General features: G+C 40.3%; 2 long non-coding RNA genes across 3 annotated transcripts in view; one reads left to right on the forward strand and one right to left on the reverse strand.

Moving 5' to 3' along the window:
• Window positions 1-27,024, forward strand: part of LOC125103207 (uncharacterized) — a 37,520-nt gene extending 10,496 nt beyond the window's left edge. Inside the window, exons 2-3 of the long non-coding RNA XR_007128320.1 lie at window positions 3,387-3,485; window positions 26,045-27,024. This is a non-coding gene — a long non-coding RNA (uncharacterized LOC125103207). The remainder of the gene's footprint in view (window positions 1-3,386; window positions 3,486-26,044) is intronic.
• Window positions 1-27,523, reverse strand: part of LOC125103206 (uncharacterized) — an 86,846-nt gene that overhangs the window by 26,317 nt on the left and 33,006 nt on the right. For both annotated transcript variants that reach the window (XR_007128319.1, XR_007128318.1), the window contains one exon: window positions 23,741-23,834. This is a non-coding gene — a long non-coding RNA (uncharacterized LOC125103206). The remainder of the gene's footprint in view (window positions 1-23,740; window positions 23,835-27,523) is intronic.

The following is a 27,523-nucleotide window of genomic DNA, read 5'->3' on the forward strand; positions in this document are numbered from 1 at the left end:
CTACATGAGGTTTTATGGGAGTTTATTATTATTATTATTATTATTATTTTATTATTAGACAATAAAAAAGTTTTTATTGATCAAATGAAAAGTAGTTCAAGTAGGAGATGCAGCAAATAGAGCAAAGGGAGAAACAACTGATGGAGCCCAGTTCTAGCCAGCTGAGACCAAAGAACAACATTTCAGGGGCCATGCTATTCTGCTCCATGTAGAGCCGGGGCGAAGGCGAGGCTGCGCGGGGCCGGAACCATGACCCGGAGTTTCCACAAGTCTCAGACCCTGCGCTTCTACGACTGCAGCGCGGTGGAAGTCAAGAGCAAGGCCAAGCTTCTTCCAACCCGCCTGGTCCTACCCTCACCCGGCCTCAAGGCTGAGAGAGCGGCTGTTCCGGGAGGCTGTTCCACAGCTCCTTCACGTGGTGGCCTCTCTCCTGTGTGACAGGAGCGCACCCTCATCTCAGGCAGCCTGACGAGCTGGTGCGTGTTTGCACACCAGGAGAACACTACAGATCACGGACAGAGCGCTCCTGGATCCAGGTGCTGCTGTCTTCCTTGGCTTTCCTTTAGTCCACACCAGCTTCCGTGGGCCCCTCTGGTGGGCCTGGCGTCGTGGGAGAAGCAGAGACTCCAGATGAGCACAGGAGGAAATATGCTTAGAGAAGTTTAAATTATCCAGAGGCACAGAGCCAGAAAAGGACAGTTGGGAATTTGCCCCTGCAGGGCCTTGTGCCTCATGACTCTGCCCTCCCATCTCTATGGCGCCCTCACAGGGTTGTTCCCCTGAGTTGTCCTGTGGCTGCCGCAGCTGGGCCATCATCCCTGCAGGTTGGAGTAGGTGGATGGAGCCCAGGAAGGGGCTAGGCTCTGCTGTCGGCTACACCCCATCTGACTCACAGGTCTGTGGCCTGAATTTATACTGTTTCATCACGTCAGCTCAGGAAGTCATCCCACGGCAGGTCCCACGCTCCAACAAATGCCACATGAGAATAACAGCCTTTGCTTCCGGATCATTCTCTGAATGGAAGTCTTCCCACCATTTTCTCTGGGGCAGACGCATGCACTCCTGCTCCTTGGCCCTGTCCCCAAACGGCCTGATATGGCTGCATCACTGTGCAGAGCGGCATCTGAGATCTGTCACGTCTGAGGCTGTCTGTGCTCCTTCCACCTGTGCTGTGGCCAAGCTGCTCCGGTCCTCTCTTCACCTGGGTGTTTCGTTTCCTTAGACACACAGTTCGAATCAGGGCCTGCGTCCTGTAGTTTCCGTGTGTGCGTTTCTCAGTTTGGAACTACACATCCGCATGTGTGATCACCGCCCAGCACTGGGCTCTCAAACAACTGTCAGCCCCATGAAGGCACTCGGCCCTGGCACCAGGTGCCATGCACACCTGGCATTCAGTAAGGTTTTGTTCAAGGAACCAATCCTAAACAGCAGCCCCTAGCAGTGATTGGCGAGATGCCCCCTGGGATGGGTACAGCCCTGCTTTTCAGACTGAGTTGTGCCTGAGTCACTGGGAGTCTAGTGACTCCCTCCTTAAGCCTGGGGCCTGAGGTCACACATCTGCAGCCGTTCCCAGGTGACAGTGCTGCTGCTGGCTCAGGCACACATGATGGGGAGGTCCAGCTCCAGAGAGCCTGGCTTCACGGGCAGCAGGCGGGCCCAGAGTGCTTGGCTCCCTGGGCTCTTGGTTTAGGCAGGAGTCACAGCTCTGGGCTGGGCCTTGTGGCTTTGCTCCGTGCTGCGCCCTAAGGATCTCTGTACTGTTCCAATTTTACTATACATAGTGCTCATATATGTAACTTTGGAGGCTTACTAGTCTTGCTGTGAAAGTCCGCACAAGTCCCTGGAGCTCAAAAAGGTTAAAATTAGTTTCATTAATTGATTCTACCCATCCTCAAACATATTTCTATTGCTATATCATCTCTCCTAGTTACTCAGTCTCCCAAATTAGAAGTCTGGAAGTTATTTTATATTTCTTATTCACCATGTCAGTTCTGCTCACACTTCTTGACACCTCTTACCCAATCAGACACAAAGCCCCATTGATTCTTCCCTTCAGTTTGTCTGGAGTCTATCTTTTTTCTTAATCACAGTTTTCTATTTTGTGCTATCACTGACCTGGAGGTTCTTTGAGGATGAGACCTGTTCTTTATGTTTTTCCTCATTTCAACTCCTAAAAGTATACATAAAACATATTATAAATGTTTGATAATTTTTGTGGAGATGAACTAAATGATCACCCATTTTCATGTCCTGCTACGCTTGGATCTTACACTCCAGTCACACACACACAACCTACTCTTCCTCCCATACCCAGTACTATTACACATTTCCTTGTATTATTTCTGCCTGGATACTCTTCACAATGCACTGTCCACCTGGAACGTGGACCATGTTTCTGAAAAGTTAGTAGAAGAATTAATGCCCCTGTGAAATCGCCCTTTATTACTCTGCTTTGGGGCAGACCTTGCTGCAGATTATCAATTACATTTCTTTTTCTATCTAACACATCACAAAATATTTTCAACCTCACTTGTTTGACATGGCCATAGAATGTGAGCAGAAAATTGTGTACACTCTTAAGTTTAGCCCATAAATTCCTTCTTATTGTCATCCTTCATTCTGTTTTCTACTTTCGGGTGGTTGGTTTAAAGAACCCCCTCAAGGGGATCTCAGCAGGTGTATGTCGAAGATGGTAGAGCTATTATAAAAAAGGAACCTAGGTCCCTGAGTCATTGGTTGGAGGAGAGCTACCCAACAATCAACTCCAACATTGGGAACAACAATTAACTCCAACAATGGGAACATTGTGAGAATGAAAAATAAGCTTTGTGTTAAACCACTGAGAGTTTGGAATTTATCCAGCATAGCCACTATAAGGAAGTACCATTTACCACTCCAAAATATGTCCCTTTGAATTAAGGATTATTTTTTAAGAAACTGCAAACTTAGGAACTCTGAAAACCAAACAGAAGTACCTTTTTATAAGAGACTCAACATGTATAAGGAAAAATCTCTATTTGTGGATCCCTTGCTCTACCAGGAAAAGGGGGATAACTCAATCTTTAGAAACTCTTACCAATGAAGAAGGCAAAGACTTAGATGTGCATAACCACCTTATCCTTGTGTACTGTGCTTTCTGGGTAACCTCTCATAGCTGACTCTCCATCCCAGTATTTTGTTTTATCTTTAGCTGTAGATGGTTTTAAGGTGATGGCTTTGGCCATTTCAGACACTCAGTTTTTCTGAGTCTCTCCCATGTATATGCGTTACTAGACTTTTTTTTTTGTTTGTTTTTTTCTTCTGTTAATCTGTCTAATATCAATGTAATTATTAGACTATCCAAGGAACCTAGAAAGGAAGAAGAAAGAACTTCTCTGTCCCTACAGTTTTGGCAACCTGGATGGGATTTTCACTGGCTAGACCCTACTGGCTCTGGGGCTGCTGCACCCAAGAGATCATGGGAACTGACAGAAAGCTGGCAGAAGGTAAGAATTCTTACCATGTCAATCTCCAGGATCTCTGCCTGCAGGATCCAATGGAAGTGAGAGTATTTTTTTTTCTTTTCTAACTGTAGGTAGTCTAAAATATTTGTGGAACTAGTTCCTGGGGTACAGTGACTTTTGTAAAGATTTGGTAACAAGTATTCTTGTTTTCTATTTTTTTTTTTTCTTCCCAGAGATGTTCTTCATTTTCTTTTGTCTGCTTGATGACCAGAGAGAATATTCTCTCTGGTCTTTACCAGTTGGAGGATGTGTGTTCATCTGAGGAATAGCTGAGTAACCTATGGATCCAAACTTAGGAAATAAAAAGTTTGGGGAGATGGAGACACATGTGATTCCCCGGGTTTGGAAAAGCTATTTAAAACTGGGCCCTTTATAATTAGTGTCTCTGCTTTCTTAGGCTAACTCTGGGAGCAATTTGTCTGGATCTTGTGAGGCCTGCATCTCTTGCATTCTCCTTTGGGATACCTCTTGTGTCCATGGTTAACCCACAAAAAGACTTATTGATAATTTGAGTCCCCATTAAGATTAATAGATCCTAGTCATCAATGACCAAACGATGGAACCTTTGGAGAAACTTCTAGATTGAAAAAACTTTTTAGGCAAACCGTGAACAACTCTTAACTTTAAGAAACAAACTGAAGGTTGCTGAAGGGGAGTTTGGTAGGGGGATGGGGATAACTGGGTGATGGGCATTAAGGAGGGTGCTTGATGTAATGAGCACTGGGTGTTACATGCAACTGATGAATCACTAAATTGTACCCCTGAAACTAATTATACACTATATGTTAACTAAGTTGAATTTAAATAAAAATTTTTAAAAAATTTTTTTTAAAATTTTTTAAAATTTTTTAAAAATTTAAAAATTTATTTTAAACATAAATGATTTGACACACAAAAAAAGTTTTTTAGAGTGGTCTGATCTAAGCAATTGTCTTATTGGTACTTATGGAAAGGCTAAATCTAAAAGAAATATATTGGCTAACCTTAGGGACTCTCTTAACAAGATGAAAGAACAGAAATTAGACAATTTTAGAAAATTAACATTCACATCCAATACAATTCCCATTCTCAAAATTTGGCTCTGATGCAGGCCAATTCTCTGACCAATTCTCAGGACCCAGAGGCATCCCGCAGGAACAGCCAAGAGAGTCCTTGGTTATGTGCAGAATAGAAATGAAATGCAAGTCAGCAGGAAGTAAAAGCAGAGTTTATCGGAGATAGCAGATACAGAGCATCTGGGAGACTCAGAAAGGAAAAGAAGAACTGAGTCTCATCTTTGCTTGGGGCCTGGAGTTTTTACTAAGGACAGTGGTCTGGAGTACATGAACTCTTAAGAAATCCCGGAACTGGTCAAACAAGGACGAGTGCTTTTTGGAAAAGCACCTGTGTCCTTCATAAGTTCCTTATGCCCTGGAGCCTTAGGGTCTTGGTGAGTCAGTGGTCTTGAAAAATATACATTAAGATCTGGCCTGGTCACTCCTTAGATGTTATCTATTGTGCTGGAAAACTCCAAAGAAATCATTAACTTGACCTTTACAAGGAGGACATACATTAAGACGTGGGAGGTGAAAGTGCAGGTCCTGGCAAGAAGAGAAGCAGGAAAAAGAGCAAAAAAAAAAAAAAAAAAAGCTTTTTATCCCCCCCATGGGTTTTCTTCAGTTTCCCTGTCTTAGTTCCATCTACTTATTTTCACTTCCCTTTCCATAAAAGATTTATAGAGAGCACTCCAGCCCGATCTCCCATTGCAGGTATGTAGGTTAGTCCTGTGAAGACTAAGAGTCAGGAAGTGAATTCAGCAGAAGCTCCTGAGACTGCTGGCAGTTTGCTTTGCTGTCACTCCCAATTCCTCCTACTTTTGGGGGCTCTGGAACCAGGCTCTGCCTCTTTCAGGCCTTCCCATGCCATGTCCTTTGTGGAAGTGTTCTGGAACCCCCACCACAAAGAATTCATGTCCCCTGGGTATCAACAGATCTAAATTATAAAGTTCTTTTGTCAGAAATCAAATCTCCTTGATACAAATAATTAAATTTAGTTGGAAAGGAGGCCAGTCCCTTGATATTCAGGCTATAGTCCTGGTCTTTGGGGTATGGGAAACAACATTTTTGTCTTGCAGCTCTCTACAAAACCAACAATGTGGCTCTAGAAACAGTTCAAAGCTCATCCATCTTCACCAGTTCCAAGCCTCCCTCCACTCATCTCATAATGCTTGTAGATATTGTAAAATATCAGAATATTGGAAACAGATTTGTCTTGCACTTAAGGAAAGGAAAAATTTAAAGTGTAATTACTCCAGACCTCTGATAATATCCCAAAGTTCCTGGCAGAAAACTGGTATATTTTCTCTGTGCCTCTGTGGTATAGATTTTCTACCTCATCTTTTCTAGGACTTAAGAGCCATTCCTTGAAATGCAGACATTAGGGAGATGTTTCTCATTAGAAGAAAAAAAAAAGGGGGAGCAGGAAGGTATTTGGAACTTAGGCTAATGAAAAATCTCAGGGTGCCTGGGTGGCTCAGTCAGTTAAGTCTTTGCCTTTGGCTCAGGTCATGATCCTGGGGATCGTGTGAGGAGTCTCCTTCTCCCTCTACCCCTCCCCCCTGCTTTCTCTCTCTCTCTCACCCTCTCTCTTTCGAAGAAATAAAGATCTCAAATTTCTTCTCCACAAATGTTAGTAGAAAAGGCTTTAGCCATCTGAGCAATCGGACTTATTCCAACTGCCAAAAAATGAAACAAAAAAAAAAAATTGGATCCAACTATTCTTTTGAACTGGTGAGTTTTGTGTTGTGCCTGACTCATGGCTAAAATTTTAAGGCAATAACTGTGGAGGGTCTCTGTCGTGTCTGTACGTCTCTCTTTCTACTGTGTGTGTGTGTGTGTGTGTGTGTGTGTGTACATATGTGTGTAAAATTACATGTGTTATATTTTTCTACTCTGGATCATGTTAACAAAATTAATTTGTAAGAGCTCTATTTAATTGGGTTAAAATTAAGTGCTTATAGATTAAATATTCCTAACGTTCTCAGAAATATAGCAAACTGACCCAGTGTTTTCCTGTTTACGTGATCTGGAAATATATTTGGTATTAGAGCTAGTTTAAGTTCGTTGGTTTAATTAAAGTAGACATGTCCTTAGAGTTATCAGCATTGAATATAATGCAGACATACAACTTTTTTCCTGCCTGGGTTTACTAGTCTAATAAGTTTATGTTATATCTCTGTTTCAAAATTTGTCAGGAAGAAACAGCTTGGGATGATGGCAGATTTTGTCCAACGCTTCATGAGGTTTTCATGGAAGGTCTAAATTAATTTTTGGGAGCAAGTGATTTAGATAGATTTAAGTGGAATAAGAGTTTTTAGGTGAACTTGTCAGCAATAATTATATTGTATGGTATATATACTTAAAAATAGCTTTTGTTAACCTTAAAAGTTAAACTGCCAGTTATTTTACCAGCAAAAGATGGGTTTATTCAGGAATAGCAGAGAATTGCAATCTGGGACAAGCAAGCTGAGGGGAAACCATTGGCAACTCTGCAAAAAAAAAAAAAAAGTAGAGGAATGCTTTTCAGTTGATTAAGTGTCGGCCTTCTGCTCAGGTCATGATCCCAGGGCCTGGGATGGAGCTCCCTGTTGGTCTCTCTGCTCTGACGGGAGCCTGCTTCTCCCTCTACCCCTCCCCACTGCTTATGCACTCTTTCTCTCTCTTGCAAATAAATAAATACTTTAAAAAAATAAAATAAAAATAAATAATTCTCTCTCTTGCAAATAAATAAATAAAATCTTAAAAAAAGAAAAAAAGAAAAAGAAAACAAAATGGGGAGTTTGGAAGGCTATTATCAAGGAAAAAGTCATTGCAGTAAACTGGGAACTGGAGATAGAGTGGCTTTTCATTGGCCGAGTTGTGACCATTTCGCATCGACTGGGCTGTAGCTGGGGCAATGAGGAAAGCCTTTCTCCCTCCTCTGGATAATCAGTAGTATCCAAAGTAGCATCCATGTGCAAGGTCTATCTCTGGTTGCATTTGCAATTAAAGATGAGTGGTGAGGCAGTGAGAGCTCCCCCTGCCCAACCTCCCAACTCAAATTTAGTGAGGTTTCTCTTAATCATTTTCACATTTTTCCTTTGATTGAGATCTTTTTTTTGAAAGTATTGGTGACAGTAGTCATTCTTTTTTTAATTAATTAATTAATTTTTGTGTGTATGAGAGCGAGAGCAAGCTTGAGCATGAGTTGGGGGAGGGGCAGAGGAAAAAGCATACTCTAATGAACAGGGAGCCTGATGCAGGACTCAATCCCAGGACCCTAGAATCATGACCTGAGCAGAAGGCAGATGCTTAAACCAACTGAGCCACCCAGGTGCCAAGTCAGGTTCTTTATATTAGTGGTTTTGTACCTCAGTGCCAGGAAGGACCTTTGCTGGTTGTCAGGTCCTATGTTGGGGTGAAAGTGCTTAGCAGTTGGAAACTACTTAAGGTCCTATTTGAGTAAAGGGAAAGTTAGGAGGGAGAATACTCAGGTGTTTCTCATTTAAAGGCTTTTTCTCAAGGTCATAAGTATTGGCGTTCATCCTGAAACACTAACATCGCCTTACTGGGTACATCTTTTAAAAAATCAACAGGCAACCAAAGGTGAAACTAAAAATAATTTGCAAAATTTCTTGGCATTGGCTGGCTCAGTTGGAAAAACATGTACTCTTGATCTTGGGGTTTAAATTCACCAAAATGAAAACAAAAGAAGAGTTTCCCCCTTTCACAAGGGCTTGGGAATACAGACAAGGGCCTTGTCTTTCCATGAAAGAGAGCAGAAGCAATAGTGAGAAAAAGGGGCTGGCCTGAATGTTTTGGGAAAGCTGCCTCAGATGTCATCTGCTTCAATTCCAAAAATCTTTACTTTCAGGTCAGCAGGTGGGGTGCAGGTCCAGTTAGGGTTTGGCACTTCTTTACATGTGTCATGTGAATCCAAGAGTCTATTTCTGGTGTTTGGCAGCGCAAAGTTTGATAAACAGTTCCTGGTAAAGGCCTTTCCAGTGACGCTGAAGTGTCTTCTAGAGATGTCTTTTTCCAGGTTGCAAGGATATGCTTAGTAACTCCCAAGAGTAGGCTGTAAATACATTGCTGTACCAAAGAATGGTTATTTTCAAAGATGGAACTGGGGCCTTCATGCTATGGAAGTCTATTTCCTGTTATCAACTATGGATAAAGGAGGATGGGACCAGGTATATTTGATGTCCTGTGACTGTATATTGGATGTCCTGTGATTATCTCAAAGTCTGAGAGTCTATGGATTCCAAGGGGGGTGGATTTGAGATTTAAAGGATCAATAGCAATGCTTTAGTCCATGGTATGGAGGGTTTTTTGCAAATTTTGCCAACTGAGTCTAATAAGGTCATTAGTACATTTGACCAACTCTGAAGACTGAGGACAGTATGTGCAATGAAAGTGTTGTTAAGTAGCCAGACTTGTCAAGGCGGCTGAGCAACCAATGGGTTCCCTGATCACTATGTAGTTTGAGAGGGGTTCCCCAGGTGGGATAATTTTTTCTAAAGAATTTTAGCCACAGAAGAGGTACTGGCTTGTCTAAACAAACATCTTCAGTCCAGTGATAAAACATACAAACCATGACTAAAATATATTTATGCCCACGAGATGGGGGAAACTGCATGAAATTCATATGCCAAACCTCAAATGGTCCATTGGGCAATTTAAAATACCCAGGAGTGTTAAGGACAGATTTCCCATGACTGTACTTTGCATAGATGGACAAGCAAGGTAGGTACTTTCTGTGGTCTTACTAACTTTTCCAACCACACTGATTCATGAATGTTAAATTTTGTAAGCAGACCAATAGTTTATTGCATGTACAGTTATAAGTATTGGGAATTTTAGGATTTCTGATAGGGCCATATTGGTATTTGGATAGTTCTTTCATTTTTATTGAATCAACAATTATTAGATTTCTATAATGTTTCTCCTTTCTGGGGACAACTGTTGGGCTGCTGTGGTCAATTTGTCTAAATTGTCATTTAGGAGAACATCCTCTTGTACTGTGACAGAGGCTTTGCTATTGGTTTCCTTGAGTGCAGCATTTTTAGTGGAAATATCATTGAGTTGGATTATTCTGGCTTCCAGGGAGTTGAGTCTGGAATGTCCATGAATTTTTTTTTTAAGATTTTATTTATTTATTTGACAGAGAGAGAGAGATCACAAGTAGGCAGAGAGGCAGGCAGAGAGAGAGAGGAGAAAGCAGTCTCCCTGCCAAGGAGAGAGCCCAATGCAGGACTCAATCCCAGGACCCTGAGATCATGACCTGAGCCGAAGGCAGAGGCTTAACCCACTGAGCCACCCAGGCACCCCCATGAATCTTAATAATAGTTTGAGCCACTGGCAAAAGTATGGCATCTAATAAATTTTGGACATAAGAGCCATTTTTATTTTTAGTTTTTAAAATTTTTTTTTATTTTTAAAAAGATTTTATTTATTTGACAGAGAGAGAGAGAGAGCACAAGCAGGGGGAGTGGCAGGCAGAGGGAGAGGGAGAAGCAGGCTCCCTGCAGAGCAGGGGAAGCACGATATGGGACTTGATCCCAGGACTCTGGGATCATGACCTGAGCCGAAGGCAGTGGCTTAACCAACTAAGCCACCCGGGCACCCCAGGAGCCATTTTTAATCTTATTCCCACTGGAGGGAAGGAAATCTCATTTCCATAACATTTCAAATTCATGAGCTACTCCAAAGGTATACCCACTATCAGTGTAACTTACTAGTTTTCCCCTTGGCTAAAGTACAAGTCTGGGTAAGTGCATATACCTCAGCCTGTTGGGTGGAAGTAGCCAAAGGTAAAGGTGCTATGTCAATGACTTCAAAGGAAGCGGTAATAGTATCTCCAGGATGATGTTTGCCATTAAAAAAAAAAAAAAAATTACCTATATTTTTATGTTTGGGGAAGGAAGTAGAAAAGAAACCCCTATAATGGGCCCTACTCAGTGGCAGCTCCTTGTTCCAGAAGGTTAAGGAAGACTTTGAGGAAATAAAAGTTGCTTGGAAAAATCCTGGTGTAGTTGCTTTGTATGTTGTGATGGTAGAGGGATGAAATGAAGTGTGAAGGCCCCTCATACCCTGCACCTTACGTCAGATTATGTGCTGGAAACCGGGGGCAGAGAAAGTGCCAACCTCATTCTTGCCTCTTGGGATTGTTGACAGTCACGTAGTGGTAGAGAATGACAAGCAGGAAGAGCGACACGCCCAGCATGTTGGCAAAGATGGCAAGATGGTGAGCAGCATGTCTGTGGTCCTCCTGATCAGCTGGGCTCCCCGTGATGCAGTCTGCATACTAGCTTGATGTTTACCATTTTTATACTTTAAATAAGAATCCTTGGTAAACCATGCAAAATCTGTATTGGTTAGAAAATTTTCCATAGTTATCATGGGGAGTCAAAAGGTAATCTGTCAGGGTTAAGCAGGTATCAGAGGTTTCATCTGGGGGCAAATGTAGTCCTATTCTGAGATCAGATCCCCTAAGTATCTAATCTGAGCTTGAGCAAGCTGCAGTTTTTTCGGAGACTTTACATCCCTTTAAGGTCAAAAGGTTTAACAGGTAGATGTTGCCTCCTGTGAATAGATTTGAGAAGGAGAGCAGAGAAGCAAATCATTTATGTATTGTAACAAGGTAGATCCTGCAGAGAACTTTTTATCCTCCAAATCAGCTTCTACGTTTTGTGAAAAATAAGGACTCTCTAGAACCCTGGGGGCATTATTGTCCACGTGTTTTTCTATCCTTCCCAAGTGAAACCAAAAAGATGTTGGCTATCCTTATCAACTGGAATACCAAAAATGCATGGTACAGATCAATCACAGTGAAAATTTGCTTTCACCGGGAATGGATGTTAGTAGCACCTGGGGGTTAGGAACAACAGAATACTAAGAGATAACTGTTGTTTATTGCTCAGAGGTTGTGGACAAACCTCCATCATCAGACATGGGGTTTTCTCACGGGTAAAATAAGAGTATTACAGGGACTAATGCAGGGGATAATGAGGCCCTGAGACTTGTAATCTTCTATTATGGGCTTGATGCCCTAAAGGGCTTCTTTACCACAGGGCCTTGAATAATTCTGGGAAGAGGTTTTGAGGGATCTATTTGAATCTTGATGGGAGGTGCACTTTGGATTCTACCCATATCAGTTCAAGATTTTGCCTATAAAGAGAATAGTAGCTGATCCAATAGGAACAAATGATGAGTGTCCCCACACTCCTCTATAATGCTATCAAAGATGGAGCATAGAAAAGATGCTGAAGGGATATTTAATTCTCCTGGTTGGTTATTTTGAGTACTACTGTCAGATTCTAGAATTATTTCTCCCTTTTGGAGAAATTCTGGCATGGTGGTTTCTATAAAATCTCAGCCCAATAAATTAACTGGGATGGAAGAGTTAAGGAGAAAAGTGATGAGTGTCTGTCAAAAAGCCTAAACCAAAGGTAATAGTTTCAGAAACAGGAACCCATTGAGGTTATTAGAGCCCTCCACTTGTTGAACTGCTTTAGCGTCCTGGGGCAGGAGCTGCTTTACAGCGGCAGAGTTGAGCACTGACAACTAGCTCCAGCGTCAATACAAACAGAGACTCATTCCCAATTTGAAGAATGGTTTCTCTAAGCTGATGAAGAGAAAGGACTGGGAAGAACCCATGGAGGGCACCTGGGTGTCTAAGTCAGTTGAGTGCCCCATCCCACTCTTGATTTTGGCTCAGGTCATGATCAGAGTTGTGGGATCAAGCCTCGTGTGGGGCTCCATACTGAATGTGGAGTCACTTGAGATTCTTTCTTTCCCTCTTCCCCCTCTCAAACAAACAAACAAACAAACAAAATCTTAAAAAAAAAAATAGAACCCGTGTATTTCCTCAGAGTCACACCATTGGGAATTAGGACGATACTGGAAAGACTGGCTAGAGGGCTGAGGACACCAAAGTGCTTCTTAAATTTGTAACAGTCTTTTCTTCATGTCCTAGCCCATTATAACAGCAACAAAAACTAGAAGGTTTTTGGTTTTGTTCAGGGGCCTTCATTTGCCAGAGTTGAAAATGGAGAATTTTAGTGGTCTTTCTTTTAGGTGAGTCATCTAGTATGTGAGCAAGCTGGTTTGCCATATTAACTAAACCTGGAGTGGTCAATTTCCCATCCTGGTCCTTTTAACTAAAAGAGAAAGATCCCAGCTCAGCTCATTAGTAAACATAGAGTTAAATGCTGCCTGGGTGGATTCAACATTTAAAGGAGGATCAGAACATTCTTAAAAGAATCTAAACTGATTCTAATAGTCATAGACAGTTTCATTAGACTTTTGTGGGCAAGCCTGAATTTTGTTCAGTCAGCAGGTGGAAAATGCTCCTGTAGTTCAGTGGAGATTTCCAGGGAGTGTGCCAAAAGTTAGAGGTCTATTTCTCTAAGTCCCCTTTTGGATGTTTCCTTCAGGCTAGTTTCATCCATTGTTTGACCTGGTGCTCACCAATAAGTATGTGGACTAATTTAAATATGAGAAACAAGCTTGTTAAGTTTGAATAACTATGTGAAATTCTTCAGCAAACTTATGGGGGTCCTTGGTCACTTTAGGAAACCCCTTCACTATGGCCCACAATTTGGCCCTAGTCTAGGCAACATAAGAAATTTGAAGTTTATTTAGATCCTCAGAAGACTTAACTTTAAAAAGGCAATTTGACTCGGCTTAGGAGAGGAGTGAGTGGGGAGAGATTCAGAGGAAAAAGTAAATTCAGTAGACAAAACAGAACAAAATGGCACTGGAGGTGGGGGCCTGAGCACAAGGTGGCCACCAGCTGTCTGTAGACAAAAAAGATGGAAAAGGGGAAAAAGGGGCCTTAGAAGCCATTTTTGCCTCTTTGAATTGTTTGCCTCAGTTAATTTAGAAATAGTATTTGCAAAAAAGAAATTTAGAATTCTGAAAACATCTGGAAGCCTTGAGATACCATTTAAACTAGCTATCCTGGGCTGTGTGATGACTCATCAGTTAAGTGTCAGGACTCTTGATTTCCACTTGGGTTATCATCTTGGGGTTGTGAGATTGAGTGGTGCTTTGGGCTCTGCATTGGGCCAGGAGCCTGCTTGGGATTCTTTCTCTCCTGCTCTCTCTGCCCTTCTTCTGCCAAACAAAGGTAAAGTAAAGAAAATATTTTTAAAAAGTAGTTATTGTATTCAGTATTTTTTTCTTTTCCTTTTCTTATATTTTAAGGAACCATGGCTTTCGGATTCAGTTTTGAGTAAAACAAGTGTAGGGAGATCAAAAATTCCCCATAATAGACATTGAATATTTAAATTTCTTTTGGTTAAGTCAGTCTACTTAATTATAAATGTGCATACAGAGGGGACCATGGTTTTTAAATATAAAACTGGCCAGAGTCCCAGCTAGGAGTGGGGGTGGGGAGGCATGATCAAGGCATTTTAATGACTGAAATCCCATGTCTTAGAGATTTTTCAGGAACAACCTGATTCTAGAAGGAATCAGACAAAAGGATAGCACAATCCCAAGCAGGAGTTGGATGGAAGACTAGCACACTTCCAATGGGCACAGTTCCAAAGGGAATAATCCAATCCCCAAAAGGAGTCAGATCAAAAGCTAGCACAGTTTCATCAGGAACAGTCTGATTCCAAAGAAGAGTTAGACTAAAAGCCAAATGAGTACTCTCAGAGATCAAAACAAAACAAAACAAAACACAAAAAAAAACCCTAAAAACAAAAAACAAACAAACAAAAAAAACAAAGGCCTTGAAATGGATCCCAAATAAAGCCTGGATAGCTCAGACACAAAGTGTGGAGCTCAAAATCTGGAAGAAAACTTACCCTCAAACCCAAGGTTGGCAAGAAAGCAGTAAGCCCAATTGGCTCTTGGGTACTGTGACCTGTTTGCTCACCAGCCTCAGGGCTGTTGGGGGTCTTTTCTGCATCCCCAGATGGGCCAACAAGTAATGTCAACCTTCAAACTGTCAGTGATTTTACTAGCAAAAGATGGGTTTATTCAGGAAGAGCAGAGAATTGCAATACAGACAAGCAAGCTGTGGCGAAATCATAGGCAAGTCTGCCAAAAAAGGAATGGAATATTCTTTTGTAGAGGAGAGCAGAAGTTGGGAAAGAGGTTATCAACAAAATGGAGTAAACTGGAGCTGGAAGTATAGTGGCTTTTCATTGGATGAGTTGTGACCGTCTCTCATTGGCTGGTCTGTTGCTGGGGTGGGGAGCAGGATGGGGAAAGCCTTTCTCCCTCCTGCTGGGATAGTAAAATAGTAGGCAAAGAAGCTTCCATATGCAAGCTCTGTCTATTCCAGTTGGATTTGTAACTGAGGATGAGTGGTAGGTAAGGCATAAGATCCCCCACCCCCACATGCCCCCACCCTGCCAAATCTCCTGACTCAATTTGAGAGAGGTTTCTCGTAATTAATTTTCACACTGTTCCAAAATCTTTTTGGTAAGTTGAAACTTTAGAGTTTTACTAAGTTAAATAATAGAAATTCATTGAATAGAGCATTTCCAAATAAAATAGTGAAACATTAGTTACTGAACAAAAGTTTATCTACACTTGGCTTCCTTATTACAGAAAAACTAAAGATAAAAACATCTTGTGCTTTATTGGAAGATTATATAATGAAATAGCACATGCTTCTAGAAATTACAAAATATTTAATATATTTGCCAATCTAAAGAATACTGGTATAACAAACAGTTTACAACTGTTTACTTCTTAGTTTTTGCTAGAAATTGAGACTTCTGAGTTAAGAATTTAAATTAGTATATGTAACTAAAAATATTAGAAATATTAAGGGAAACATCTCCATATGCAAGGAAATTAGGATGTGTGTTTTGAGTAAAGGAAAATATGAGAAATAAAAACACATTTTTATTGAAGGAAAAGAGAGTAAATTTGTCCTAAAGTAAAACTGGTTATTTTTAAATGGGAAAGAAGAACATCATGGGATAAATCTGAAAGTTGTAGGTTTTTGGAAGGAAATCCTTAGAAAGGAATGTTATGCATGCTCAGGACTGGCTCAGACTGGAATTAATTTAATTGAGTGCAAGAGTTTTAATATCAAAAGTAAACTAGTACAAAATTAGAATTTGGTTTTCTCTTTGTTAAAAGAACATTGCCTTGTATTATTGGTCTGCTTTTGATGAGAGATTAGAAAAGGTTTTATATTATTTTATTTTTATTTTTTTTTACCTTTTAAAGTAATCTGCCTAAAAAGCAAAGATTTTATCTTATCAAAATAATTCCCTGTGCTTCATGTTACCTTTATCATCAGGGCTTTAATTACTTATGTAAACCTAATTCTCTTGATATTAAAAGAGCTAAGCTTTGCTCAGAATAATGTAGCCTTATTATATATTTACCTGTGAAGTCTTTGTCGCTTTGGTTACATAGATAACTTAGTGTTGTTTCACAGTGACCTATGTTCCTATTTATTCACGTATCCAAAACTTTTCATATTTTTGACAAGATTCCCAAAATAAATTCTCTCTTTTTAAAAAAGATTTTATTTATTTATTTTAGACATAGAGAAGGAGAGAGCATGAGAGCAGGGGAAGGAGCAGAGGGAGAAGGACGAGTAGACTCCCTGCTGAGTCCAGAGCATGACATAGGGCTCAATCCCATGACTATGAGATCATGGCATGAACTGAAATCAAGAGTTGGCCACCCAACTGACTGAACCACATAGGCACCCATCCAAAAATAAATTCTAAATGAAGTCTTTTTAGGGGCATCTGGGTGGCTCAGTGGGTTAAGACTCTGCCTTTGGCTCAGGTCATGATCTCAGGGTCCTGGGATTGAGCCCCGCATTGGGTTTCTCTGCTCACTAGGGAGCCTGCTCACCGCCACCCCCCACCTATTTGTGATTTCTGTCAAATAAATAAACAAAATCTTTAAATGAAGTCTTTTAAACTTTGTGATATTCTGGACTGTACATGGAACATCTCAAGAAACCCAAAAAACAAAAAACAAGTAAGTTACAACAACAAAAACCCCTTGTTAAACTAATTAAGCTTATTTGGTATTTTAAACTACATGGAAAGCATTGTCAAAAAAAAGTGATACTAAACCTTCTTAGATTATATTTATTTTATTTTTTTTATTTATTTGACAGAGAGAGATCACAAGTAGGCAGAGAGGTAGGCAGAGAGAGAGAGAGAGAGTAGGAAGCAGGCTCTCTGCTATGCAGAGAGCCTGATGTGGGGCTTGATCCCAGGACCTTGAGATCATGACTTGAGCCGAAGGCAGAGACTTTACCCACAGAGCCACCCAGGTGCCTCTAGATTATATTTTTATAGATATATATTAATAAGTGTTCTAGAAATGGTATGAAATTCCTAAAAATCTGCTCTGTTCTGAGGGGGGAGGAGTCAAGATGGCGGAGAAGTAGCAGGCTGAGACTACTTCAGGTAGCGGGAGATCAGCTAGATAGCTCATCTAAAGATTGCAAACACCAACAAATCCAATGGGAGATTGACGAGAAGAAGAACAGCAACTCTAGAAACAGAAAATCAACCACTCTCTGAAAGGTAGGACTGGCAGAGAAATGAATCCAAAGCGACAGGAAGATAGACCGCGGGGGGAGGGGCCGGCTCCCAGCAAGCGGCAGAGCAACGGAGCACAAAATCAGGACTTTTAAAAGTCTGTTCCGCTGAGGGACATCGCTCCAGAGGCTTAACCGGGGTGAAGCCCACGCGGGTCAGCGTGGCCTCAGGTCCCGCAGGGTCACAGAAGGATCGGGGGTGTCTGAGTGTCGCAGAGCTTACAGGTATTAGAACAGGGAAGCCGGCTACAGAGACAGAGCCAAGGAGTAAGCTCTAAGCTCGGGGTTACCTTGAACTGGTCGCAGGCTCGGTTAGCTCGGAGTGCGGCCGGAGGCCAGGGTGACGGGAGTAATTGGGTGCTGTTCTCTGAGGGCGCACTGAGGAGTGGGGCCCCGGGCTCTCGGCTCCTCCGGGCCGGAGACCAGGAGGCCGCCATCTTCATTCCTGCCCTCCGGAACTCTACGGAAAGCACTCAGGGAATAAAAGCTCCCGAAAGCAAACCCGAGCAGATTACTCAGACCGCCCCGGGTAAGGGCGGTGCAAATCCGCCTGGGGCAAAGACACTTGAGAATCACTACAACAGGCCCCTCCCCCAGAAGAGCAACAAGAAACCCAGCCAGGACCAAGTTCACCTACCAAGGAGTACAGTTTCAATACCAAGGAGAGCATCGGAATTCCAGAGAAGGAGAAAGCAAAGCACGGAACTCATGGCTTTCTCCCCATGATTCTTTAGCCTTGCAGTTAATTTTTTTTTCTTTTGTTTTTCAATTTTTTTTTCTTCTTCTGCTAAATTTTTTTAACTTTTACCCTTTCTTAACATTTTCTAACTAGTTTATCTAATATATATATATATATATTTTCCTTTTTATATTTTTTCTTTATTGGTTTTCGTTTTTTAATTGTTTCTTTTTTTTCTTTTTTTTTCTTTCTGAATCTCCTTTTATCCCCTTTCTCCCCCCTCACGATTTGGGATCTCTTCTGATTTGGCTAAAGCATATTTTCCTGGGGTTGTTGCCACCCTTTTAGTATTTTACTTGCTCCTTCATATACTCTTATCTGGACAAAATGACAAGGCGGAAAAATTCACCACAAAAAAAAAAAAAGAACAAGAGGCAGTACCAAAGGCTAGGGACCTAATCAATACAGACATTGGTAATATGTCAGATCTAGAGTTCAGAATGACGATTCTCAAGGTTCTAGCCGGGCTCGAAAAAGGCATGGAAGATATTAGAGAAACCCTCTCGGGAGACATAAAAGCCCTTTCTGGAGAAATAAAAGAATTAAAATTGAACCAAGTTGAAATAAAAAAGCTATTAACGAGGTGCAATCAAAAATGGAGGCGCTCACTGCTAGGATAAATGAGGCAGAAGAAAGAATTAGCAATATAGAAGACCAAATGACAGAGAATAAAGAATCTGAGCAAAAGAGGGACAAACAGCTACTGGACCATGAGGGAAGAATTCGAGAGATAAGTGACACCATAAGACGAAACAACATTAGAATAATTCCTCTTTCGAGAAGAAGAGGAAACAGAGAGGGGAGCAGAAGGTATATTGGAGAGAATTATTGGAGAGAATTTCCCCAATATGGCAAAGGGAACAAGCATCAAAATCCAGGAGGTTCAGAGAACCCCCCTCAAGATCAATAAGAATAGGTCCACACCCTGTCACCTAATAGTAAAATTTACAAGTCTTAGTCACAAAGAGAAGATCTTGAAAGCAGCCCAGGAAAAGAAGTCTGTAACATACAATGGTAAAAATATTAGATTGGCAGCAGACTTATCCACAGAGACCTGGCAGGCCAGAAAGAGCTGGCATGATATATTCAGAGTACTAAACGAGAAAAACATGCAGCCAAGAATACTATATCCATCTAGGCTATCATTGAAAATAGAAGGAGATATTAAAGGCTTCCAGGACAAACAAAAACTGAAGGAATTTGCAAATACCAAACCAGCTCTACAGGAAATATTGAAAGGGGTCCTCTAAGCAAAGAGAGACCCTAAAAGTAGTAGATCAGAAAGAAACAGAGACAATATACAATAACAGTCACCTTACAGGCAATACAATGGCACTAAATTCATATCTCTCAATAGTTACCCTGAATGTTAATGGGCTAAATGCCCCAATCAAAAGACACAGGGTATCAGATTGGATAAAAAAACAAAACCCATCTATATGTTGCCTACAAGAAACTCACTTTAAACCTGAAGACACCTCCAGATTTAAAGTGAGGGTGTGGAAAAGAATTTACCATGCTAATGGACATCAGAAGAAAGCAGGAGTGGCAATCCTTATATCAGATCAATTAGATTTTAAGCCAAAGACTATAATAAGAGATGAGGAAGGACACTCGATCATACTCAAAGGAACTGTCCAACAAGAAGATCTAACAATTTTAAACATCTATGCCCCTAACGTGGGAGCAGCCAACTATATAAACCAATTAATAACAAAATCAAAGAAACACATCGACAAGAATACAATAATAGTAGGGGATTTTAACACTCCCCTCACTGAAATGGAGAGATCAAGCAAGCAAAAGATCAACAAGGAAATCAAGGCCTTAAATGACACACTGGACCAGATGGACATCACAGATATATTCAGAACATTTCATCCCAAAGCAACAGAATACACATTCTTCTCTAGTGCACATGGAACATTCTCCAGAATAGATCACATTCTCGGTCCTAAATCAGGTCTCAACCGTTATCAAAAGATTGGAATCATTCCCTGCATATTTTCAGACCACAATGCTCTGAAGCTAGAACTCAATCACAAGAGGAAATTTGGAAAGAACCCAAATACATGGAGGCTAAACAGCATCCTTCTAAAGAATGAATGGGTCAACCAGGAAATTAAAGAAGAATTGAAAAAATTCATGGAAACAAATGATAATGATAACACAACGGTTCAAAATCTGTGGGACACAACAAAGGCAGTCCTGAGAGGAAAATATATAGTGGTACAAGCCTTTCTCAAGAAACAAGAAAGGTCTCAGGTACACAACCTAGCCCTACACCTAAAAGAGCTGGAGAAAGAACAAGAAAGAAAGCCTAAACCCAGCAGGAGAAGAGAAATCATAAAGATCAGAGCAGAAATCAATGAAATAGAAACCAAAAAAACAATAGAACAAATCAATGAAACTAGGAGCTGGTTCTTTGAAAGAATTAATAAGATCGATAACCCCTGGCCAGACTTATCAAAAAGAAAAGAGAAAGGACCCAAATAAATAAAATCATGAATGAAAGAGGAGAGATCACAAGGAACACCAAAGAAATACAGACACTTATAAGAACATACTATGAGCAACTCTACGCCAACAAATTTGACAATCTGGAAGAAATGGATGCATTCCTAGAGACATATAAACTACCACAACTGAACCAGGAAGAAATAGAAAGCCTCAACAGACCCATAACCAGTAAGGAGATTGAAACAGTCATCAAAAATCTCCAAAAAACAAAAGCCCAGGGCCAGATGGCTTCCCAGGGGAATTCTACCAAACATTTAAAGAAGAACTAATTCCTATTCTCCTGAAACTGTTCCAAAAAATAGAAATGGAAGGAAAACTTCCAAACTCATTTTATGAGGCCAGCATCACCTTGATCCCAAAACCAGACAAGGATCCCATCAAAAAAGAGAACTACAGACCAATATTATGATGAACACAGATGCAAAAATTCTCGCCAAAATACTAGCCAATAGGGTTCAACAGTACATTAAAAGGATTATTCACCACGACCAAGTGGGATTTATTCCAGGGCTGCAAGGTTGGTTCAACATCCGCAAATCAATCAATGTGATACAACACATTAATAAAAGAAAGAACAAGAACCATATGATACTCTCCATAGATGCTGAAAAAGCATTTGACAAAGTACAGCATCCCTTCCTGATCAAAACTCTTCAAAGTGTAGGGATAGAGGGCACATACCTCAATATTATCAAAGCCATCTCTGAAAAACCCACCGCAAATATCATTCTCAACGGAGAAAAACTGAAAGCTTTTCCGCTAAGGTCAGGAACACGGCAGGGATGTCCGTTATCACCACTGCTATTCAACATAGTACTAGAAGTCCTAGCCTCAGCATCAGACAACAAAAGGAAATTAAAGGCATCCGAATGGGCAACGAAGAAGTCAAACTATCACTCTTTGCAGATGATATGATACTCTATGTGGAAAACCCAAAAGACTCCACTCCAAAACTGCTAGAACTTGTACAGGAATTCAGTAAAGTGTCAGGATATAAAATCAATGCACAGAAATCAGTTGCATTTCTCTACACCAACAACAAGACAGAAGAAAGAGAAATTAAGGAGTCCATCCCATTTACAATTGCACCCAAAACTATAAGATACCTAGGAATAAACCTAACCAATGAGACTAAGAATCTATACACAGAAAACTATAAAGTACTCATGAAAGAAATTGAGGAAGACTCAAAGAAATGGAAAAATGTTCCATGCTCCTGGATTGGAAGAATAAATATTGTGAAAATGTCTATGGTACCTAAAGCAATCTACACATTTAATGCAATTCCTATCAAAGTACCATCCATTTTTTTCAAAGAAATGGAACAAATAATCCTAAAATTTATATGGAACCAGAAAAGACCTCGAATAGCCAAAGGAATATTGAAAAAAAAGCTAAAGTTGGTGGCATCACAATTCCGGACTTCAAGCTCTATTACAAAGCTGTCATCATCAAGACAGCATGGTACTGGCACAAAAACAGACACACAGATCAGTGGAACAGAAGAGAGATCCCAGAAATAGACCGTCAACTCTATGGTCAACTCATCTTCGACAAAGCAGGAAAGAATATCCAATGGAACAAAGACAGCCTCTTCAATAAATGGTGTTGGGAAAATTGGACAGCCACATGCAGAAAAATGAAATTGGATCATTTCCTTACACCACACACGAAAATAGACGCAAAATGGATGAAGGATCTCAATGTGAGAAAGGAATCCATCAAAATCCTTGAGGAGAACACAGGCAGCAACCTCTTAGACCTCAGCCGCAGCAACATCTTCCTAGGAACTTCGCCAAAGGCAAGGGAAGCAAGGGCAAAAATGAACTATTGGGATTTCATCAAGATCAAAAGCTTTTGCACAGCAAAGGAAACAGTGAACAAAACCAAAAGACAACTGACAGAATGGGAGAAGATATTTGCAAATGACATATCAGATAAACAGCTAGTATCCAAAATCTATAAAGAACTTAGCAAACTCAACACCCAAAGAACAAATAATCCAATCAAGAAATGGGCAGAAGACTTGAACAGACATTTCTGCAAAGACAACATCCAGATGGCCAACAGACACATGAAAAAGTGCTCCACATCACTCGGCATCAGGGAAATACAAATGAAAACCACAATGAGATATCACCTCACGCCAGTCAGAATGGCTAAAATGAACAAGTCAGGAAATGACAGATGCTGGTGAGGATGCGGAGAAAGGGGAACCCTCCTACACTGTTGGTGGGAATGCAAGCTGGTGCAACCACTCTGGAAAACAGCATGGAGGTTCCTCAAAATGTTGAAAATAGAACTACCCAATGACCCAGCAATTGCACTGCTGGGTATTTACCCTAAAGATACAAACGTAGTGATCCGAAGGGGCACGTGCACCCGAATGTTTATAGCAGCAATGTCTACAATAGCCAAACTATGGAAAGAACCTAGATGTCCATCAACAGACGAATGGATAAAGAAGATGTGGTATATATACACAATGGAATACTATGCAGCCATCAAAAGAAATGAAATCTTGCCATTTGCGACGAGGTGGATGGAACTAGAGGGTATCATACTTAGCGAAATAAGTCAATCGGAGAAAGACAACTATCATATGATCTCCCTGATATGAGGGAGTGGAGATGTAACATGGGGGGTTAAGGGGGTAGGAGAAGAGTAAATGAAACAAGATGGGATTGGGAGGGAGACAAACCATAAGTGACTCTTAACCTCACAAAACAAACTTAGGGTTGATGGGGAGAGGGAGGTTGGGAGGCGGGGTGGGATTATGGACATTGGGGAGTGTATGTGCTATGGTGAGTGCTGTGATGTGTGTGGACCTGGCGATTCACAGACCTGTACCCCTGGGGATAAAAATATTTTATATGTTTATAAAAAATAAAATTAAAAAAAAATCTGCTCTGTTCTGATATAATATTATCACTTGTAATTCTAGTTATCTCAAAGTGCTGTGTGTCAAGGAAATAACCACACTTCCTTGTCAACTGCATTGTAGAGAATTCTCATTAGATCTTTAACCATGGCAGTTTTAAAATTTTTATCATTTACAGAGAGTTGTTATTTCACTCTGATGCTTTTTCAAAAAAAGTGTTTGCAAATTGCCTTATCTTCAAGGAGACTCATGGAAGGTCTTCTAGGATACAGGTTTCTGAAAACTGTAAGATTATAAAACTGAACTGGGTAAGAATTTCTAGAATCAATGGTAAAATTGGGTCTAGGCAGAAAAAAAATTTACATGGGACTGAATGAACTAATGAAGATGATTGTAATTTTTGTGACTTTTTGTTGATTTTTAAAATGTTTTGTTTTTCCCAATTTTAGAAAAATTATTCTCTTAAGCTGACTATAACTTACAGAAGTTTGGTAAAATATACCTTCATGAACAATCAAATATTTGCCTTTTTCTCCCTACCTTGTCCCTCCAGAATCTGGAACTTTCAGTGAGGACTCTTATATTTTCCTGGTTGTATATTTATTTTTATAAGTTCAGTAAGAATCTCTTCTCCCTGTGATAGGACACAATTGGAAACATCAGTTTTGTTATTGAAGCTTTATGGAATGTTGTATTTGAGAGAGACATGCTCTAAAGAATGAGACAGGAAAATTTAAGGAACCAAGATTGACTTTATGGAGCCAATAAAGCCCCTTGGAAAAACAGCCTGGTACCTTGTTTACAAGGTTTCTAGCTCCCTTACCAGAAGAGGAAAGTCACTTCCTGGCAGGTGCAGGAAACTTTAGGATATTTTGGGGACCTCAAAAAGATTGGAATACACCCAATATATATGCATTGCATGTGTGTCTAACAGCAGATCCTTGGCTTGGCTTCCTGGCCTTGAGAGGTGTTTAAAAGTTCAATCTGAGACTCCTTAAGAAAAGTTCCAGAAAAACAGATTTAAAAAGGACCTATATAGACAATTGCTATTCTTTTTTTTTTTTAATTTTTTATTAACATATAATGTATTATTAGCCCCAGGGGTACAGGTCTGTGAATCACCAGGTTTACATACTTCACAGCACTCAACATAGCACATGCCCTCCCCAGTGTCCATAACCCAGCCACCCTATCCCTACCCACTACCCCCGGCAACCTTCAGTTTGTTTTGTGAGATTGAGTCTCTCTTGGTTTGTTTCCCTCCCGATCCCACCTTGTTTCATTTATTCTTTCCTTACCCCCCAAAACCCCATATTGCCTCTCAACTTCCTCATATCAGGGAGAGCATATGATAAGACAATTGCTATTCTTATTGCACTTATGTAATCAGGCCAAGTTTACTGAAACTTAAATGTTTTGGCAAACAAATTCGTCTTAATTTGCCTATTTTTGTTGGAAATGAGGATGATTTTATTTTTATTTGTTTGTTTTTTATAGTTCACAGATTTATTGTGAGAATTAAAAGGAGAGGGGAATAACATGTATCCAGCAAATATTAACATAGTAAACAAGAAATGAATTCCAATATTACAATTACGGTGATGTGGTTGTAGTATATGCATTACAAGTAACATATGCATGCATACATAACATGAAATATTTAATATTCAGTAAAATTCTTATATATGTGTGTATGTTATTTTTTGTGTATGTATTCTTTTTAAATAAATATTCTTTTTTTAGATTTTATTTATTTTATTAGAGAGCACAAGAAAGGGGAACAGCAGGCAGAGAAGAGAGGAGAAGCAGGTTCCCTGCTGAGCAGAGAGCCTGATGTGGGGCTTGATCCGAGGACCCTGGGATCATGACCTAAGTCAAAGGCAGACGCTTAACTGACTGAGCCACCCAGGCACCCCTAATTTAGCAAATTTTTAATTTAAATTCAATTTAGAACATACAGTGTATTATTAATTTCAGGGATAAAAATACAAACTGGAGCAGCCACTCTGGAAAACAGTATGGAGTTTCCTCAAAAAGTTAAAAATAGAACTACCCTATGATGCAGCAATTGTACTTCTAGGTATTTATCCAAAGGATATAAAAATTGTGATTCGAAAGGGCACATGCAAGCCAATGTTTATAGCTGCAATGTCAATAGCCAAAATGTGGAGAGAGCCCTGATATCCACCGACAAATGAATAGATAAAGATGTGTTATAATATACATATCATTGATAATATAATTATTATATATACACACAATGGAATATTATATAATAATAATAAATAACAATTATTATACATTCTATGGAATATTACTGAGCCATCAAAAAGAATGAAATCTTGTCATTTGAAATGACATGGATGGAACTAGAGGGTATTGTGCTAAGTGAAATATTCAAACAGAGAAAGACAAATACCATATGATTTCACTCATATGTGGAATTTAAGAAACAAAGTAGATGAACATATGGAAAGGGAAGGAAGAATAAAATAAGATAAAGAGAGAGGGAGGCAAATCATAAGAGACTCTTGGCTCTAGGAAACGGGGTTGCTGGAGAAGAGGTGTGTAGGGGATGGGGTAACTGGGTGATGGGCATTAAGGAGAGCACTTGATGTAATGAGCACACTAGGTGTTATATGCAACTGATGAATCAGGAAATGAGGATGCTTTTAGAGACAAAAATTATTTTAGTAACACACCTTTGTAGGTATTAGATTCTAGTTCTGATGAATTGTCTTTAAGCATTTGTTGTTTGCCTATAAACCAAAGTGGACCTGGAATTCTTCTGGTTTCCTCAAGTATCTATGATTCTTCAAACTAATGTTTCCATTTTTTTCTCAGTCTTTTGATTTGGAACCAGTGAGAACTAAGCCTGCCCTTTTTCCTGGAGCTCTGCAGACTGAAGCTAGATGACTTGGTATGAGCTTCAGTGAAATCATCACAAGAGCTTATCTTTAGACAATCTGAGTGCTTGTTCCTGTGTGGGCCCTTAGAGTTTACCTGAACACCCAATGACATCATCAGAAACATTCAAACTGCAAATGATGCTTTGAGCCTTACATCTGTCAATGGCATGTTCCGTTTCTGGCATCAGTTCTTGAGCTTAGTCAAGAAAGAATTCAGAGCCAAACTCTTAGGTAAGCAAGTGTTAATAGCAGTTTAAGCAAAAGTACACCCTCAAGATAGGAACGTGTGCAGGCCCAGAGGTGGGAGCTGCATGGGGGCGGGGAGTCAGTGTTGTCTTTTCTTTTTATGTTTGGATAGGTTATGACTTATAACTAGGGCAGTTTCTGACTCAGGTCACAGCCAAATCATAGAGGGGACCTCCCCTACTAGTTGGGAGGGGGAGTTTTGGCCCTATATGGTCCTTGTCTGAACTGTCCTGGCAGCCATTTTCTGCAAGGTGGGTTAAAACCACAATGTGAATGTATTATAATGAAGCCATAGGTTACTATAGGGCAGTGGTCATTCGGAAGAACACACAGATATCCCTTGGGGTCTGTCCAGGCTGTTTGGAGCTTGGCTTCCACACCCTTTCATAGGCTGGAAAGCATTTGTTTCCTACTCATAACGTGCTAACCGCCTACTCTATCACATCTAGAAATCTCTTCTCTTGCCTGCCCTCAGGACTCAGACTGGCTTTATAGTCAACTCCATTCATTAACTTTTCATTTTCTTTTGCTTCTACAGAAATGCCTTATTAAATACCCAATTTCTCACACAATATAGACCTAACTTTGGGAGTCTTTGCAAGGAAAAACCTGCAAGACCCACCTCCTGAAATGAAACACAACCATTACACTAAACTGACCTCTTCTTTGGAATAATGTATCAACCTCACTCTGGACTGTGAATCTTGTTGGGGAAATTTCAAAGGCAAGACCGTAGGGGAGCAGAATTTGCCACCTCCAAATATGTCCCTTTCGTGTAAGGATTGTGCTAAGTGTTTTTTTGTTGTTTGTTTGTTTGTTTTTAGAATCTGCGAACACTGGAGAAGCTCTGAAAACCAAGTCATACTTCAGTAAGGGACGTTTACATGTATGTATAAGGCAAATCTCCATTTGTAAAGGTGGCTATACCTGGCTATACCAGGAAGAGTGGGAGAAGGTCTCAGCCTGTAGAAACTTTTTCAGTGGTGAAGGTAGTCCTAACTGTGCTTTTCCTGGCAATCTCCTGTAACTAACTGTTCACCTCCAACATATTTTTTTGGTCTTTAGCTGAACATGATATTTAAGGTAATGGCTTTGGCCATTGGGGAGAGTTATTCAGTTTTTCTGGGTCTCAACCACATGTACATGTTACTAAACTTTTGTTAGTTTT

The sequence above is a fragment of the Lutra lutra genome, chromosome 6 (assembly GCF_902655055.1).
Source record: "Lutra lutra chromosome 6, mLutLut1.2, whole genome shotgun sequence".
NCBI lineage: Eukaryota > Metazoa > Chordata > Mammalia > Carnivora > Mustelidae > Lutra > Lutra lutra.